The 14,888-nt window shown below is 39.0% G+C and overlaps 1 long non-coding RNA gene across 1 annotated transcript in view; it reads left to right on the forward strand.

Annotated features, from left to right (window-relative positions):
- Positions 1 to 13,266: 13,266 nt before the first annotated feature.
- LOC108446836 overlaps positions 13,267 to 14,888 on the forward strand; it is a 53,419-nt gene continuing 51,797 nt past the window's right edge. Inside the window, exon 1 of the long non-coding RNA XR_001862151.1 lies at positions 13,267 to 14,526. This is a non-coding gene — a long non-coding RNA (uncharacterized LOC108446836). The remainder of the gene's footprint in view (positions 14,527 to 14,888) is intronic.

Genomic DNA, 14,888 nt, shown 5'->3' on the forward strand with positions numbered 1-14,888 from the left:
TACTGTTTCTACCTGAGCCCATGCCACTCAAATGTGTTTTTATCTCCACACAGAATTATGAGACACAGAAGATCTTGAATTCTACAGCTCAAAATGCTACATATCATACTCTTACAATAATCTCCCCACAGGACCTGTAAAAGCAAGGCATCCTAGGGAAAATACATGTAATATGATAGCCTCTGCATTTCAGATACACACGAATAAGGGAAATCTTTGTAGATGCTGTGAATATGCTTCTGCAATGAATATATACATATCCTTAGCAAATTTGTTATAGAAGTCAGATGCTGAACAAAAATTTCAAATATTTCAGACAATGGCAGGTTTAAAGAAATATAAGCAGCATGATTTTTTTTTTGAGGGATGTGATGGGTGTCTGAGCTAAATTTGGACCATATCAGTTTACAGATAACCCTAATTTAAGTGATACTTTTACAGTCAACTTTGAAAGTTGCAGCTTCAAGCTTCAGTGCGTGATGTCTTGTCATGATTTCTTTAGTGCAGAAGTAACTGTGGGCACGAAGATAATCAGATGTTTTCAATTAGGGAAACATCTTTGTGACTCCTTTTAATCAAAAATGTATTTCTAAATAGCACAGTGTTGTATTTTAAAAATCAAAATTGAATACAACTTATTGACTGGGTGGATATTCAAAGGATTGACATTGATCTTACATTGATCATTGAGGTATACAAACCAACAATTCTTTCTAGTTTGAGCAAAACTGATGCCAGTTGAAGTTTTCCCTCATTGTGGGCTGTGGTCTTTTAACCACATATTGTGGATTCTTTGTTGGGCCAGGTCTTGAGGGGTTTTTGGCACCTGCATCTCATTGACTTAAGAGAGATCAGTAGGTAATACAGTCGCCTGCAGTATCAGCCTGTTGGAACCGAGCAGAGTTTAGTGAAATATTCTTTGAAAACCCTTTTGAAGGCAGCTGTTTTTTAGAAAGCTTAACATACTTGTTATAGATAGCTTGTGACATTCCCATCCATCTTGTGTGTGATCAAAATAAATTAGGAACTGTAAACATAGCAGGAGCATTCAAAGATAACAACTCAATAATATTGCACTGATTTTTCTCTTCTATTCCTTCCTGTCTTCAGGCTACAAAACTGAAATTTACTTAAAATTGAGTAGTTCTTTAAAAATTAAATAAATTTTAACAAAAGTATTTTTGTTTTGGAAACAACAATGGCAGTGTATTGGGGGGAAATAGCTTTATTCTGCACTGATTAGAGAGAATATCAAGCTTTCCCACTCTATATAAGTTCTAGGTCTTAATTACAGGTGTAAATGTTGCATTAATTTTGCCCTACCCAAAGATACTTGAAACTGTCTGACTGATGCTTATCTACAATCTTGGGGCAGTGTCTGCCAGCATAAATTTGTAAAGATGCATTGATTACAGGAGTATCAGCAGCATAAAGAGTGCCCAAAGAGTGTAGGCCATTATGAATGATAGGGATAAAATATGGATTATCTATTTCTTACCAACTTAATAACTACTTAATCCTAACTACTTATTATTTAATCAAAGCAAAGGAAAAGGACCATTCTGTCTCTACTTGTTAGAAATGTGCGGTGGAGTGGTCACCCAAGTCAACCCCCAACTCTCTTAGTTTGGTAACCAGATGTTTGGATGCTTTCCAAACATTGTTGGAAGTTGTTTGATCTGCACCATTGAACTGGAAGAGCTTAAAAAGTCTTAAAAAGACTTAAAAAAAGTCTCTTAAAAAGAGACTTAAAAAAGTCTCTGTTTTTACTGAGTGTTGAGTCTAAGCATTAAAATGAGAAGGTAAAAAATTCGGTATGAAAGGCAAGAGAAGTTTGGTGCTTTTAGTTATCAAATAAGCTGTTCTTGGGTTAGAATTTAAGTGATCTCTTGTCTGAAGGAGCAGACCAGATCTAACAAAGGGTTGCCTTGCATTGTTTGAGTTGACAACAACATTAGACTTTTGGAGGAGAGAGGATGAAAATATTGATAATTGGTTGCTTGCTCAAAATTTGGACCATATCAATTAATACTAGAAATTCTAATTCACCACCTATCAGCAGATGTTTAAATATTTATCTATTATCTATCACTATTTCCTAAAATGATGTTCACTATTTCAGTCTAGTTCTTTAAGAAATTGCTTTTGATAGTTCCTTAAATTAACTGGCATTTTGAAGTTTTGATTATGCATACCTGACTTGAAATTTTTTATTGTCTCTCACTCTCCCCAGAAATTAGCCCTAGACTGTTTCACTCAGTACTCAGAATTGAGAGGGGTGATCGGCACACCTCGCTGAATACTGTGCTTTATGCCCTCTCTGAAAATCTACCTTGTGTTAATTGCATAAGGCTGAAGAGGAGTTATGATGAATTGCTTTCCCAAAGAATGTCTTAGTAGGCTCAGATTAATTTTTCAGAATGATTTCTGAATATTATATGGGATCCTTGGTGAGAACAGGAAAAAGTCTCAAACTGAGTCTTCCCAGGTCAAATCATGCAGCGCTCTCTGTACCTAACAAGATGACATGTGAGACCAGCTCTGGAGAGGACAAGTCCTCAAGAGATCAGCAGTGCTGGAATTGTAGGACTTAAGCAGCATGATATAACCTGAGCATATAGCTACAGCAGGAGAGGAAGAGTTTCTCTTTTTTTATAGCTTAGACTTTTCAGGTCCCCATCCAGTTCAGTACTTTGGGTGGGTTGATAAACAAGGCTTTTTTCCTATATTTCTTTCACTTCGGAGTGGATGAAACTCAACGCCTTGTAAAGACCCTAAAAGGGACCAGCTAGGTATTTGTGAGGAAAGGAGGCATTTTCAACAAAACTCCCTTTGGAAACACAAGCTGCACACAGGGCAGTTTGACAGATGAGTAGGGGACAGAACTGGAACACTTTCTTGCTGTGTGAATTGCCAGAGTTCATCACATGTAGCTGCCAAATTTCTCCTTTGCTTAATGACCCGGTAGACATCAAGCAGCAGTGGATCTGTGGTTCTTGCTCAATGTTTCACTCAGCTCTGGATTTAGAGATCCTTGACATTAGAACTATGATTTGTCACTTGCCTCCTAATCGTGGGTGGGGTGGGATGTTTGTTTGCCCCTTTTGAGTTTGGCTTTAATTTCCTGAATAAAAAAGTTCTTTCACAAATGGAAGCATAACAGTAAATCAAAAAAAGTAGTCACAATATGTCTTTCTTGAACTGACTAAATGCATTAATAAAGATGAAGAATAAATGCAAATAAAAAACTGAGATGACTATTATTTGCGGTGTGAAAAAGGTCACTTGAGACCATGAGGAAAGTGACCAACCCCATAGGAACAAACTGTCAAAAAATTAAAATGAATAAGGCGGAGACAGGAGGGGATCAAGGAAGTTAAGGGGGTTTTTCTTCTCTTTTGTTTGTGTTTTTTTTTTTCCTTTGGTAAACATTTTGAACACAGCATTCAAAGGTATTTGGACTTTAGCTAGTTTTGCTATATATCATTTCATTTCCCCTTTCATGATGAAAAAAATGTTTACCTGCAATAAGTGCATACTGTTTCCTGCCATTATCCTCTGATTACAGGAGAGAACATATGGGTGGCTTCCCAGCATGACTTTGTTTACCATGGCTTGGTCTTTCCAATGTCTTCTTAGAGGTTCTGTGCCATCTTAGTAAGCAGAGTAGATTTGATTCGTGCTCCCTGCTTTTCCCTGTCTTTTGTCTTCTCCATGTATTGTAATCCTTTCCCAGTGCTCAAGCATTCCAGTTGAAATCTCACCAACAGAAAGTAAATTTGGACTCGTCCTTTTTATATTTTTTTGTCCACTTTAACATATGTTAAAAATTCCCAGTTATTTTGTTATCTTTGTTCTTTAAATCAAGTATATTTCAGTTATTTGCTGTTGATTAGGCACTTTAATCCCTAATTGCCTTGAAAATTTAGGCTGGTGTGGTGTTGGATTACAGTTGCCCTTTCTGAATTTAATAACAAATTCTTTTTTAACAATGAGAAGCCCCCAGTCTTCTCTGTATTGCTGTGAGAAGGCTAACTTTTGCTGCTGTGATCCTGGGAATAATTCAACTTGTGTTTTTCTGCTGGTCTCCTGCACCATTAATTGAATTACCTGTGAGCATCTTGTGTTTTGATTCTCAGGGGGATGGATATATCTGAAGTTGGAATATCTGAGTTTTTTGTTTGGTTTTTTTCTTCTCAAAAAACCACAGTCTGGAATCAGTCTTAAAATATGTTTTCCAGGAAGCCTGTGAGTGTTTTTTAAGCCTCCATAAAATTACTTGTGATTTAAATGATGAAAGAGCATCGTGCTCTCATCAGAGATTAGATCTTTATCTTCTTATGCTGTTTGTTTTGGATGTAAACTTATGTTGCCTGCTTTAGGTTTCGAATTTCTAGGGGCAGGCATAGACTGCATTCTAACAGTCATGCACTGCAGTGTTATGCTTATAAGTATCACTATACAACTATTTTTTTTTCTAAATAGATGCCTAATCTTATACAATTTTTTTTCCCTCATATTTTTGCATGAAATAAAACCACCATTGGATTTAGTATCTGTTCATATTTGACCTGGGTGAACTGCACTGTTCTAGCGATCATCCTGAGCTTGCAAATGCTTTCCTGCACATATAAAATTAGAAACTTGGAAGACAGAGTTCTTGTATAGTCACAACCAAGAACAGAAATAATGAGGCAAAGTAATGAGCAGAATTTTTAGTTCTATAAAGGTCTGGAGACAGAGCAGCTTTGGGCAGCATTTATCCAAAATGTCAGTTCTATATATTGAACAGGTTCATCTTAACACCTGGCCAGTGGAGCCAGCTGGACGCAACAATCAGAGTACAGCAAGTGAGATGAAGTGTGGCTCATTGTAGCCTTAGTTTTCTCCTCCTCTCCTGGAATCCTGAAAACTAGAGAGGAAGACTAGCAGGGAAATGAAGGGCCACTCTGAGAAACTGTGAACCACAAAACTTGTCCAGAGGTTTCTGTTCTGTTTTTTTACCAAAGTTTCCAATGCTCTTGTGGCTGTAAAGATTGAATTTGAAGGCCCTTGTGAAAATGTTATTGTTTCCCAACAAATACAGCAGTTTTTAAACTTCCCAGGATGTGGGATTTGGAAGAGCAATAAAATGTTGAATCCAAAATGCTGCTCTTGCTGGAGCTGGAAGTGTTGCTGATATACCATTCCAATGTTTTATTTTATGTCATATAAGAGGAATATTTCCTAAAAACAAATGAACAAGTTTACTGTGACACAGCAGATCTATTAAAAATCAGTCTTTGGCCTCTGATATTATAGCTGTGTCCTGAAGTTTCTCTCTCTTTCTAGTAGGCATCTTTATATACTGGCTTATAACATTCAAATTTACTTAGTTGAGGTGGGAGAAGCTTATGAGAACTAATTGAAACAATCTTAAAAGAAAATTGGATATTTCTTTTAGAAATTCAAAGCAGAAAGAGTGGTTAAATTATTAAATGGGGAGAAAATAAAACTCTTTTCCCTTCTAGGAAGTCTTGATCCAACACGGATTTTTTAATTCTTGTTTTGTTTTGTAACCTTGCTTTAATAAAGAATAAAGTTTCAATTTTAACTGAAAATGCTTAAATACTAACAATGCTTCTCTGGCTTACAAAACTGGAATCAAAATGCTGTGATAGAGGACTAAATGTTTTTAGTTTAAAATGTTTTTTTGTGTGTGTGAGAAGGCATATTTTGGTTGGGGTTTTGCATGTTTCCAGAATTGACACTGCTGTGGAACAATAGTAATTTAGAGAGCACTGTCCCTTATACAGTGCTCTCATTAAGTGTAATGAGGCTCATCTAAAAGTCTTAATAATCCTTCAAAATATTATTAAATCCTAATTATTTATGAGCAATGCTAGTGTATGTGCTTGAGGTCAACGTAGCATGCAAGTCATTTAATTAGTGCATTGTGTCCAGTTGTATTCACTTATTGTTTCAGTTAGAATGGTAATTGAGAACTGAGTATGTATGTTTTCTTCTTGCAGTTGCAGTGCCTAAACCTACTTGTTGCTGCTGTAATTGCTACTTGCCCTACATCTTCTACCACCCTTCTTTATTTATTATTACATTAAGAATATTTGAGGAGACACAGCTATTGCACAAAACTTACTTGTTTCAGTGTGACTAGATCACATAACAATGTAACTGAATGATTATTAGAGATGACTGTGAGATGGAGTCTTACATGGAACCATTTCTTCTCTGCTACGTTGGATCTTTGGTCCTGATCAATGCATGCAAAATCACTGCAAAAACAAGGAGGTGCCTTTTGTGTCTTCCAGACACATTTTACTGACACTCGATGCATCGTGTGATCATGTACTCTATATACCAGCTGTGATCTTACCAGCTGCATTAGCTGCAGTGTCTTGGGGAGTTTTGCCATTGCCAAGATGCCTTGAATGTTCTGAGAGAAAGAGGAATGTAGAATAAAAATGGAGTTTTTATTGAAGTGAGGATTGCAAATAGCTGTAGTCTGGGAGTTTGCATTTAACATTTGAACGCATAAGAGCTAATAATAATTTTTGTTGCAGTGGAATGTCTGTTAGTTAATCAGGACTTGAATTAATGCAGAACTGAAAGCAATTAGCTAGAGGTTACAAACTAATTAGTGTAATAATATTATTAAACTAGCCCTTCCATAGTTAATATTGTAGCCAGATTCCATAATTTAAAACCTTTAAGGGACCCCAAAATCTTGGTTTGGAGAACAAAATTAATCAATGGAAAACATTTTTGCAAAGTTTGAGAAATAAAATCGAATTGCTCTAGGAATATACTTAAAAGTAAAACAAGAAAAGCCCCTTTTCATTTTGGATTTTAATCTTTTTTGCCATGTATAGGGTCGAAAAAGGTTTGTTTTCACGCTTTGTACCCACCCATATAGTGAAATCTCCCTGGTAACAAATGCAGCAGCTTTAATTGAAGAAGGTTCATTATAACTGAAATAAATTGTTAATTTTGTTGCATATAATATTGAGAGGGATCAGCTCATTTCCCCGACTTCACAGGCTGCTACCATCTTCCTGTTTTCATTCAGGTAAAATAATCCTTTGGAAGTGTTTTGTTATTTGAGAATATCCTCTGGCAACCGATTTCAAAAGGGAACAGTTTGTTTGGTTTTGGGTGGGGTTTTTTTAATTTGTTTTTTTTGGGTTTTTTTTAAGACGATCAGCATGTAGATGCTGGTTGAAAATTCAGAAGTCTGTTTGAGAACTGAAGGATTTGGGTGGCTGGGTGGAAAAATGATGGTTAAGTTGACAAGCTCCTTCACAGTTGCGAGGATATTGCTCCTTCAAGCGCTGTGCTACCTGGAAATAAACCCTTCTCTGGGAAAGTGAACTAAGAAAGTCAAATTTCCTATGGATTTCCTTTTTGGGTTGTGATTGGAGTCTCTGTAGTCTAACAGAAATGGAACTTGCAGCTTTCCTGGGGCTAAGTGACTCTGATCTTTCTTGTGAGAATTCTCCGGTGGCAAATAAGTTGTGCTCACTCTTCAGTCTTTCCTTCGGCAAGGGTAGTAATAATGCTTGTCATTTATCTGCTTGCTTGTTTTCAAAAAGTGTGAAGAAACTCAATATCTTTGAGACAATTGCTGCTTTATTAAAAATAAGGGTCGGGGTTCCAAAGTCAGTGACAAAGGGAGCGAAGAGACAGTGCATGTATGTAGTGTGTCACATGATTGCATAAGCGCAGTTTCATTAAAAACGCACTAAAAGCTTCAGTGTTATTTTGGCAGTAAGAGATAATACAGATCTTCCTTGAAGTGCTGCGTTGTTAAGACTCCTTGTGTGTTGTTAGACTCGTTATTCTTGGGTTTAGTGCATGTGATTTGGTAGTGAATAGACTCATCTTCATCTAATAGGAGTTGCAACGTCCCAGTAGAAGTCTGACTCTGGTTTTGTGCATTCGAAGTAGATAAAGTGATATTTAATGAATAAAACATTTAATAATGATTTTTAAGAGTTTTGAAAGAGAGGTACTGAGTGTTGATTGTCAGCAGGTTTTGCTATAAATTACTGTGGTTTGGTTTTTTTATTTGGTTTTCTTTTGTTTGTTTTGGTTTTTTTCTGGGTTTTTTTTTGTGGGTTTTTTTGTTTGGGTTTTTTGTGTGTATGTTTGTTGTTCAATTTTTCTTTTTCTGGAGAGACTTCTATGAATACTTTCAGACTTTTAAGTAAACACATGTAAGAAAATGGACAACTGTACTTCATGGACATTGCTATATTTATTTCTTTGCCATCAGATTTCATTCCTTTATCTGCCCTGCTCCCAAACTCACAGCTGTGCATTGCAGCCTTGTGCTCAGTGCAGATCTCTCATTGGTGGCTTTGCAAGGTTTGCTGTGGTGAGTTATTTCACAGAATCACTAGGTTGGAAGAGACCTTCAAGATCATCGAGTCCAACCCATGCCGTAGTGCCACCTCAACTAAACCATGGCACCAAGTCTCACATCCAATCTTTTTTTAAACACATCCAGGGATGGTGATTCCACCACCTCCCCAGGCAGACAATTCCGGTACTTTGCCACTCTTTCTGTGAAAAATTTTTTCCTAATATCCAACCTAAATTTCCCTTGGTGCAGCTTGAGACTGTGTCCTCTCGTTCTGTCAGTCGCTGCCTGGAGAAAGAGACCGAGCCCCACCTGACTACAACCACCCTTCAGGCAGTTGTAGAGACCAATAAGGTCTCCCCTGAGTTTCCTTTTCTCCAGGCTAAACAACCCCAGCTCCCTCAGTCGTTCCTCACAGGGCTTGTGTTCCAAGCCCCTCACCAGCCTTGTTGCCCTTCTCTGGACACACTCAAGCGTCTCAACGTCCTTCCTGAACTGAGGGGCCCAGAACAGGACACCGTACTTCAGGTGTGGCCTCACCAGTGCCGAGTACAGGGGAAGAATGACTTCCCTGCTTCTGCTGGCCACACTGTTTTTGATACAGGCCAGGATGCCCTTGGCCGCCTTGGCCACCAGGACAAACTGCTGGCTCATGGTCAGTCGGCTGTTAACCAACACCCCCAGCTCCCTTTCTGCCTGGGCACTGTCCAGCCACACTGCCCCCAGCCTATAATGTTGCAGGGGGTTATTGTGGCCAAAATGCAGGACTCGGCACTTGGACTTACTAAACTTCATACTGTTGGACTCTGCCCATCCATCCAACCATTCCAGGTCTCTCTGCAGAGCCCTCCTACCTTCCAACAGATGGAAACACGCTCCAAGCTTAGTGTCATCTGCAAATTTACTAAAGACTCAATACCCACATCCATGTCATCAGTAAAAATATTGAATAGAACTGGCCCCAGCACAGACCCCTGAGGGACACCACTGCTGACTGGCTGCCAGCTGGATGCAGCACCGCTCACCAGCACTCTCGGGGCCTGGCCATCCAGCCAGCTCTTAACCCAGCAAGGAGTGCTCCTGTCTAAGCCATGGGCTGCCAGCTTTTCCAGGAGTTTACTGTGGGAGACAGTGTCAAAGGCCTTGCTGAAGCCCAAATAGACAACATTCACAGCCTTTCCCACATCCACCAGGAGGGTCACCTGGTCATAGAAAGAGATCAGGTTGGTCAAACACGACCTGCCCCTCCTAAGCCCATGCTGGCTGGGTCTGATTCCCCAGCCATCCTCTAGGTGCACTCAAAATAAACTGTTCCATTACCTTACCAGGTACCAAAGTTAGACTGAGTGGCCTATAATTTCCAGGATCCTCCTTCCTACCCTTCTTGTGAATGGGCATCACATGGCCAGCTTCCAGTCATCTGGAACCTCACCAGTGAGCCAGGACTGTTGGTAAACAACGGAGAGTGGCTTCTCAAGCTCGTCTGCCTGCTCCCTTATCACCCTGAGATGGATCCCATCTGGTCCCATAGGTTTATTAACATCCAAGCAGCTCAGCAGTTCTCTGACCACTTCCTCCTGGATAACAGGGGGACCATCCTGCTCCCTGACACCGTCTAGCAGCCCAGGACTGAGGACAAACCGTCTTTCTGATAAAGAGCAAGGCAAAGAAGGCATTAAACACCTCCGCCTTCTCCCCATCTGCAGTCACTAAATTCCCTCCCGCATCCAGTAGAGAACTGAGGTTGTTCTTACACTTCCTTTTGCCATTAATGTATTTATAAAAACATTTTTTAATTATCCTTCAAAAAAGTTCCCAAATCCAGGCTATAGATACAGGCTATAGAACTGACTGGACTGTTTGATTAATCAACTCTTGAAATATCTATGAAGTCTCTATCTAGAACTTTAAAATAATTAATTTAATTTTTCTGGGACAATAAAAAGCAAGCAAGCAAAACAAAACAAGGCAGGTTTGGGGCCTTTGTAGAGAGTGTTGCATTTTATTAATAGTCTTCATCGTGGGTTTTTTTGTTTGTTTGTATTTTTTCCAAGGAGGAATGTCCTTGTCCCATCTGAGTAACAGTTACCACTGCATTAGCTCTCACCTTTGACAAAATTGCGTTACATCACTAGCATCCTGAGAGGGGACACACCTGTGAAAAGAGAAAAGGATCAGGATACTTTCATAAGCTTTCTTAAAAATTTTGATCAATGTAAAACACTAAGTTGTTTGGGATGTAGTCTGTTGGAAACTTGGAGGCACCTTTCCCATCTTTTCAGCAAGAAGCTTTTACTTTTTCAGTGGAGGTTGCTAATTCCATATTAAGCTGTGGGTAGAAGTTCCTCAGGACCAAGGCTGATGCACACTGGTGGTGCTACTGGCTTTGGCTATACCTCTCCTGTCATGGACCACCTCCTCAGTGGTCCTTTGCCTCCTCTTGCCCATTCTCTTCGGAGTGACAGAGCTTCTCAGTGCTGGGAGCTGTCATTCTGGCATTTGTTGTACACGCAAAAAATAGTTCAAAGCAATCCTTAAAGCAGTAGACAATTTTTCTCGTTTTATTCCTTAGAGCACTTCATTACACATGCACGCTCACATGCGCATGGAGTTTAGTATTTTCTCACTGCCCCAGGCCCCCCATATGTGTTTGCTGCCTGCCTCACTGACACCCTCTCCTGTGAGTCAGCAGTCTGGGAGGGAAGGACAGGCATTACAGCCATTTTTCTTGCTCCTGTTAAGAAAAGAAGCCTGCTGCTCTGACACCGAGAATAAAGCTGCATTCCCCAGCCCTTTCTAAAACATACATGTTACAGTGTGATATTTGCTTCTTAATGGCACTATTTAGTGTTTTGTTCCAGTGCCCTTCCAATTATTACTGTATATTAATTTTGATCAGACAGGAGGCTGCTTTGTGAGTCTTGACTTCCTGCCAGCACAATCAAGTGTGAGCCATGGGAATGAGAAGCAAATGTTGCTTTCAAAACCTTGTGAAGAATATATTACTTCTAAGTCACAGTAAATATATATAATTTTAAAAAGAATAAATGTCTTTGTTGGTAGACCAGGAATTGAGATAGGGCATGAACCCTACCCTGAAAGGGGGAAGAATATCTGAGAATTGAAGGAGTATCTGTATGAACTATTTTGTTTATTTGTGTCTTTTCAAAACTCAAACTTTGTATTTTTTCAATTTTTAATTGGCTCTTTGCTTAATGCATCAACAATTGCACTATAAATTACATGAGTAGAAGCAATGTTAGGTAGAAAAAATAGGAATGGCATAGGTTCCTAAACACCTAAACAAGAAATATACTACAAGGAATTCAGATAGGAATGTTTATTCAGGCAAGTTCTGTGGTTTGTGCTACTGGGAATGGGTGAGCACAGAGTTGTCCCTCTCCTATTGTCCTTCCCCTACACCCTCCCTCCCCGCCAACATCCCTGGTTTCATCCAGAAATTAAGGAATTTTGCAAGTTTAACTCTCAGAGCTCACAAAAAGGCAATTGCAGCATACACAGAGCTTTTCTGGGGCATGAAAAAGGAGTTCTGAATGTCTTTTTTTTCTTGCTCTTCTTATTTTTCTGGCTGAAGTAATTGTCCTTCTTAGTCCCCTTGCTCATCTCACTCCCTTCCTTGGCTGGCGACTGCTGAGTTGTCATCATGCATTACTTACTGTTGAGAGGGTAACTCCTGTGGCCCTGCTTGTACATAGCTCAGTCAGCAGCAGGTGCTGGAGGAGCAAAGCATGTCAATATTTCATGCATTTAAAATCAAACGCATTGACTCACATATGGCTGCTCCAAGTAGCACTATATGTAAGCGTGCTTTCTTTATGCAGGTGTGCTGAACTGCTATCCCTAATGCACCTCCAGCCTAGCAATATAAATGTGATTGTGAGCAAGCAGTGTAATAAAGAAGCGTTATCTGCGTTATGAGACTAAGTACCCCAAAATTACAAAATAGCAGATTCATGCTTGGGGGCTGAACAGGGGCTTTGTATGAATCCATTACTATGACAGGAAAATGACACGTCATGGAACTACAGAATGGATCATAAGGGGGCAAAGGTTCAGTATGGACAATTCCCAGTTTTTTACTCCTGATTTTACAGCTGCAATATTACTTTAATTTAGCTTTCAGATATAACTTATGCCTATGGGAGTTAGAACATCATACACTTGTTTTTACCTTTTTCACTGCGTAATCAGTGCCCTTTCCTTGAAATCTTCCTTCAGAAGATGAGCTTGAGCTCTGAATTTTTATATTGCAGCATGGATCTCCACAGGTTGAGCTACAGAAGTAACTGCTCTAACTCTGGGGGGGTAAGCAGGTGTGCAGGTCAGATGGGGGCTGTTGGCTATGTTTGATCAAGAAGGAGCATCTGAGATGTCTGGTTGTATTCTTCCATATGTTGCACACATTTTAAGTATAGTTCTCCTCCACATCTGCCACTACAGACCTTGGCTTAGCAGATTTCTGTACCTTTGTTCTTCTTTAAGTTGCTACCAGGAAGAGGACCACTCAAATGAAAATGAAGGAATGCCTCACTTGCCAAACTGAAAATCAGGAAAGGGTGTGTCTGGCTAACGTCTTCCACACTTTCAAGTCTTTGGCATTAGAACTTAACCAAAAAACAAACCCCCCACCTTAGAGGAAACCTCAGGCTGACTGATTAGAAACTTGGTGTGTAGGAATTGTTAACAGTTTTTGCAAAAAGCAAGCATCCCTCCCCCAAATCAACCAACCAACCAACCATCAGCACCACAAAGAAGAATCACAAAATACCCCAAAAAACCTTTTTTATTAATCATGCAGCAAAGACTAGCCTGCTGCTTCAAAACAAAAAAAAACCAAAAACAAACAAAAAAAGAAACTAGACTTTGGAACTTTGAAGACAGTTTTTAATTTTGTTACTATGGGGCTGAGACACTTGCTGAAGAAATCTGTGAATGTTTAGCTGCCCTGGGGAGAAATCAAAGCATAGTACATTGACATTTTTGTCCTCAAATTATTCTAGCTGATTCCCTGTACCATTGATGGGCATGAGATTTAACTATCTACTGAGAATGAAGGTGACAGTACAGAGTACAAGGAAAAGGAAACAAGTTGAAATGTACTAAATGAAAATCTTTTCTCTAGGAAGGTAAATTCTCTACAGGATTTTATTTTTCTGGGCTGGAATTTTACTTTAGTGTTTCTGTGTTTATAATGATTGAAAAGAATTAAACTTTATTTCCTATTTAATGGGGAGGATATGTTATTGCCTTTTTATAAAAAAAAAAAAACCCTCCCACTTTCTTTTCAAGTTACGATATACTAATTGTATTTCCTGTATGCAAACTAGAATAGGTTTTTTTAATTGTCATTTCCATTATCCATTGTAAAACACTGCTGAAATCTTGGAACAGTCTTGCTTAGAAAATAACTCTGCCAGTTAATGTTGCAGTTGCAAAGTAAAAGATATATCAAATCTGACACATTTTTTGATACAGTTTTTGCTTCTTTTTACCAAATCTTGAGGCAAATTACTTACTTTTCCCATACCTTCCCCCCTCTTCACATTCCCTTTTTTGATCTTCCCAGCTTCAGGAGGTTTGGAATACCTCCTGAATACCTATCCTGAGGGACACATACTGCAGCATAAATCATGTTGATGCTATTGAAACAAAATGGCTCTGCTTTGATTATATTTCAAAACGACAGAAGATAAAAACAGAAGCCAGGTAATCCTCGGTACCATGGACTGAGAGAAGGCAGCAAAGGCTAGACACTGTGAATTAATGTAACAAGCAGAAAGCAGACAAAAAGGAACAAAGCAATAGAGTCCTTACAGGAATGATGTGCTTTTGGAAAAAAAATTAGAAGTATATTTTAAGGAATTTTATTTATCTCAGCTCTCCTCTGTTTCCTGAACAATGGGTGTCAGTCTTATCTCTGCCTAGATACACTGTCACGTGAAAGCTCCCATCTGTAGATCCCACCCCATTTCAAAACCTACAAATATATTTAGCCTCTCAAAATTCTTTCACAGAACCAGGAAACAGCAGCTCTCTGTCACCAGTCTGCTCCTGACTTTTGGAAGAGATTTATTTTACCACCATGGATAGGAGCAGTGGGTCTGATGTTAGATGTTCGCAGCTATATTGAACAAATTCTGCAGAATGTAAGATTTTCTTTTAATTTCTCCTAAGTAACAAGTGCCTGTGTAGAGGGAATAAGCAATGAAATGCCTGGCTTTGTTCCTAATCCTTTGTTTTATTAGCAGTTGCCCAGAAGTAGCAAAGATTCCCTCTCTCCAACAACCCCCTCATGCCTTTTACTAATTTGCTGAATTGTGGTCTTTTAATTTATAACCAGGGTTTTCAAAAATAAACACTTGATATACAGTTGAGAGGAGTTTGTGCATCTGTGTGTACATGGTCATATATGCAGAGACGCAGAAATTTAATGTGGATTTTTTGATGTGTGACAGTATTGATCCCATGACTTTCACAACTACCTGGGAAGCTTTGGCTGCAGGAATAA

The sequence above is a fragment of the Corvus brachyrhynchos genome, unplaced genomic scaffold (assembly GCF_000691975.1).
Source record: "Corvus brachyrhynchos isolate BGI_N302 unplaced genomic scaffold, ASM69197v1 scaffold94, whole genome shotgun sequence".
Lineage (NCBI taxonomy): Eukaryota > Metazoa > Chordata > Aves > Passeriformes > Corvidae > Corvus > Corvus brachyrhynchos.